This window comes from Lepeophtheirus salmonis, chromosome 4 (assembly GCF_016086655.4).
Source record: "Lepeophtheirus salmonis chromosome 4, UVic_Lsal_1.4, whole genome shotgun sequence".
Taxonomy (NCBI): domain Eukaryota; kingdom Metazoa; phylum Arthropoda; class Copepoda; order Siphonostomatoida; family Caligidae; genus Lepeophtheirus; species Lepeophtheirus salmonis.
The window spans coordinates 50,624,433-50,629,850 of record NC_052134.2 but is presented as its reverse complement, the minus strand read 5'-3'; positions in this window follow the sequence as shown (position 1 = coordinate 50,629,850).

Sequence of the window (5,418 nt, the reverse complement as noted above, 5' to 3'; positions counted from 1 at the left end):
TATAACGTATACATTTTTGCATGCGCTCAAATCAATTTTCGAAGCTCTTTTTCAACTCCGATTAAGACACCTCCAAAACATGGTTTTTAAACACTTCAACAGTATCTTCTGTCGACGAAAATCGTTCACCACCAATTTTTTTCTTGATGTGCGGAATAAAAAGAAGGCATTGGTTGCCAAGTCAGGGTTGTATGGCGGATTACCCATCAATTCGACGTTTTGGCCGTTCAAAACGACGCTGGCTTGAGCCGATATGCGGGAGCTTGCATTGTCATGGTGAACAATGATTTCTCTCCTCTTGTTCGTTTTTCGAATTTCCCCGAAGACTTTAGTCAAACAAATTGTGATGTACCACTCAGAACAGAATTCACCGTCCTAGGATGCTCAAGTGCAATAGTCGCCAGATGACCAGTTTTACCGAAGAAACAGGCAACCATTTGCTTCGAAGTACTTCTTCCACGAACAACTTTCCTTGGATGTGGCTCGTCTTCGAAAACACATACGGTCGATTATTGTTTTGTTTCAGGATCATACGCATAGATCCATGATTCGTCACCTGTGGCGATTTATAAACATTTTTTGAACTTTTGAATTTTTTCAACATTTCTTTGCACCAATCGACACGAGCCTTCTTTTGAGCAATTGTCCAATTGTGCGAGATATAACGAATGCAAACCTTCTTCACGGCCAGGTGTACATGCAATATCGAATGTATGCTGGTGTAAGAAATGCCCCAGGATGCTTCAATCTCCCGGTATGTCACTTGACGATCTTGCATTATCAATTCAAGCACGGCATCAATGTTCTCTAGCACAAAGGCCCTTTTTGAACGACATTCACGGAAATCGTCTTTCAGCGTGCGTTGGCCACGATTGAATTCATTAAAACAATTTTTCAGTGTTATAGGATGGTGCTTCATTGCCTTAGAAAGATTTAAGTTCATTATGTACTCTTGTCGTGATAATCCACGTCGAAAGTTGTGAAAAATAATCGCACGAAAATCCTCACGACTTAATTCCAGTTTTTTTGCTAAAAAAAAATTTTCAAGCTTGATGCACTTCGACATTGGCATATTAAGCATATTATACCTTGATCTATTTTATCAGTCGCACCAATATTGATAGAAGAAGTCTTGAATTTCCTTCTTTATGTAGCTTGGAGGCGTCCCAATAGCAAACTGGTTTTTGGCTCTCAGTATCCCTCTTCGCAAGTTGGTTTGCAATGAGCAAATGTCTTTTGCACAATTCTAGATGTATATTTTTCTCACTCATTCATTTGATGATGGTCCCCCTACATTTTAAAACTTCTTTACTAATAATCAGTGGATTAAGGATTACAGCAATTCTGATTGGGCGTCTTATCTGTTCAATGTTTTTTATACTCGACAGGAGTATCTACACCTTTTCAGTCTTTGTCTTTACACCTATCTGCATAGATGATATACATGATTATTTATCGGACTATGATTTATCCAAATACGATTACTTTTTATTGTGTCACATGGTTGACCCATTCCAACTGGTATAAGTATTCTATCACTTTGGAATTGATGCCCAGAACGTTTTGGAAGATTACAAACTCCATCCTAGGAATCACATAAGAAATGCTTACTTCTCCATCTTGATTTCGTCCTCTGTTCCTTGATGTATATGTCCAGGGGATCAATACACAAAATTACCTCCAATCCTGCGGTTGGTGTCGATTGAAATGCATGAGTCATTCCCAAAAGTCCTTTCCTTTGAATGGTGTTTAATATTTTCTTTGTACTTTTCTCTACACTGATTGCATCTCCCCATACTAGACACCCATAGGAGATGATAGGTCTGATGATAGCTTCATACAACAAGAGAACCTTGTCTGTGACCAGTCCTCATTTTTTTCCTATGATTGACATGGCCATATTCCATATTCGAGAACACTTGGAGGCTTCTTTTTTTTCAAATGCTCTGTCTAGGTGTGAGTTTTTGATCAAAACTCACACCTAGATACTTCATATATATGACATATTATATTACTTTGACATCCATTTCTTATTGTGGAAAGAGTTTTTATCTAAGTTTATAACCTTTCATAAAACACTAGTGCTTGATTTTGATAGGTTAAATGTAAGAACATTTTATTTTCCCCATTCAATAATGGTATTGATTGCCCTTTGCCATTACACAGACAAGGATGTGGGGATGTTTTCAACTACTTAAAATCAGGATGTCGTCTGCTAGTCAGTGATCTTGATTACTCCTATTTTAAACTAATTAATTACGGTATCCATAATCATATTCCAAACGGCAGGCGATAGAATACCCCCTTGTGGGCTCCCACGGGTTGGATTGCAACAAACTTTTTCACTTTTAAGCTTGGCTGTTACCGTACGGGTACTTAGTATATTTTTGAACCAGGATCTGATACATTCTGGAATACAGAGTTTTTTTATTGCTGCATCAGATGAAATTGTATATAATCAAATGCACCTGTGCAATCCAATCTGACAACAAGTCTGGATTGTTGTTAACAGATGGACTTTTCTAAGGTATCGGTCACTCGTGAAAGGGCCGTCTCAGTTGATAAGGCCCTTGTATAGGGATGTTGTGAGTGGAGTGTTGGAATGACTTCTTCAACTTTCCAGTATAAAATCTGCTCTAGTCCTTTAAGCATAAAGTTGGAAAAAGTTATCGGTCTGAAAGATTTGGTCAGGTTTTAATCTTTTTTACCTGATTTTGGTATAAAACTTAATTTCATTTTTCACCAGCATCTTGATGTATAACCCGTGATGAGGATAACTTTATAAACTTCTAAGATATAGGCAACGATGCGGTCTCCAGGGTGTTACTGTATAAAGGATTTCAGTTCATCAGGTTTCTAGCCGTTGAATGAGCCAAAGAAGTTGAATGATGCCCTGACATTGTTGCTATCCAAGAAGTCTATGTTAAAATAATTTACTTGCATGGAAATTATGTACAGAAGACATACTGAGTCTACATTGTGGGGAATGAGTCTCCATGAGTATTTTTAGTGATTCAGCACGTGATTGTGCGTTTCCCTGATCAGTTATAAGAAGACCAATATAGTTGTACGTCGTTTTTTGCAATCTTATTAGTTGAGCGATATCTTTTGGATCTTCCACTTTGCTGCAGAAACTCATCCATGATTCTATCTGATCTTTTCTAAGGACTGAACTATAAACATTTTTTGCGATAAGGTATTCATCTCTGTGGGAAACTACGATGACGCTTTGATTTAAGTTGGCTGAGTTTATACCTTAGGCTGGAAAGTTGTTTAGTCCACCAGGGAATTGATTTTGCTCTGATAGTTTTTCTTTTTGGACACGCAATATCTTATGCTATGTTGATAGTCTTGTTAAACAATTCAGCTCAATCATCAATAATATTTGGGTTTGAAACTATAAACGGTAATGATGCCGATTCTGTGTGGGACCTGAAGATGTTCCTGTTTATTTTTCTAATATTTATTGATTGCTCCACGGTTGGCATGCATTAACCGAATCCAAAAACTATATATATATGGTCAAACATTAATGATTTAAGATCTACATGCCCCCTGTTATCTCGAATATGTCAAAAGCATATTGATTCACGATTTAATGTCGACAGTTGAAATCGCTTGTCATGAAAGTAGGCTTGTTCCCTTCGGTTATAACAACCAGATTGTTTTCTTGAATAATGTTCTCCAGAGGCTCTCTTCTGGTGTCAGTTTCTCTACTAGCCCGCAGGTGATTGTGTGTATTTGAGTCCATAGCTAAGAGAAGTTGCTTATTTTCTTGTGTTCACAATACTTATGAGACGTAAAAGTGCTTCATTCTCAATAGGTAATAATAATAGGTCAAGGTAAGCAAAAGAGGTATGCGTTACTAGCCCATTCATTTTTATACATATGGCGCAGTTTGAACTGTCTCAAAATTCTAGAACTGATTATGCTTACAAAATGGTTTAGCAGATTGTAAACACGTCCTTGGATTTGATCCAGGTGAGTCGTGGATTGTAAATGCTCAAAGAGCGAGACTTTTCGTTATGCCATTACTGAGATATGGCTCAGTTATTAGGATATTTATGATGTTCTCAATTTGGCCTCGGAGTTGATTGCTTAGAGTGTTGAGTTTTAATATACGAGCAGCTAATCATCACAATTTTTGTGTGTGGTGTTTGAAGCTTGATCCATTCTTCTGCAGCACTATCAAAGGGATCATCTTCAATGAGCGCTTTTGTCCCTCCACAATTGGTATAAGTGGCACAATCATCCATTGATTTATTGGCACTACTATCCACCTCAGGTTGTTAACTAACTTTAGTATTATCTTTTTTGATAGTGGCAGTATAATATTTTATGCTAGTGTCATAAGTTGTTTTTGATTCACTATTTGGTTTTGTGATGACCCCCTCTACTTCTTCTTCGCCTTCTTGGAAAATGAATGCTTTCCTTTAGTCTTGGAAACATGAGGCTATTCTGATTGTGAAATATATCAAATGCAGGGCTTCAAATGCCAGTGGGTCTACAAATATATAGAGTACCTTGCCAATGTTAGTAATTTTAAACTTTGCAAGTTTGATTTTACCTTTAATCCGAAAAGTATTGCATTGGTGTGCTATAGTGCGAGCAAAATCCTCGTCTCCAATTTTGACAGTCACCCATGAACGAACCCTCTGAGGTATTTTTTCTCTTCTGAGTTCCCTCATTCGCTCTGCTTTATCCCATGATGTTGCAAGGTGATGTGTCTTGCCATTAAACTTTTTAAGACATGTTGCCCGGAAGCATCATCATTTACATATATCAACGCTCTTTTATTCTTTTAGCGACGCCCTTCGTAGTGAGGAATTAGGTCGCTGATTTATCCAAAAAGACGACGTATGCAGTCTGTGTCAAGTATTTCAATAACTTTCTTCCATTCAATGATGGAAATATGATCACCTTTCTTTCTTATAATTATGATTTCGTTTGCTTCCTTAGCAATGTCGGCGTAAAGACACTACTTTTTGGGCCTGGTTTCCTTTTTATATACTTTGTTGCCCTCAGCAGGCATTTGAGGGATATGAGTTCTGTTTAAAGGAGGGGTTTCATTAGTTAGGCCCTCTCTCCTTCGTTTCATAACGTGAAGGGCTTGCATTGAACACTTCTTTTTTATATAGGGATTTTTCTTGTTATTGGCATCTTTCGAGTCCCCTTTTGGTGCCTTCCTCACGACATTGTTTTGGGATCTAACATTCTTCCCCCACTTATTGTAGGTGATGGTTTTCCATTTCATAACCATTGTTGGGTCGTTGAATATGAAACATCTTCCATGTTTAAAAATAAAATAGTATGTAGTTATAAATTAAATCTATGTAGAGAGGGTGAGCGGTATTGAAGTCCAAAAAGTTCCGTTTAATGTATATTTTATTTAATTACGCATTCTAGAAGACCAGAAAA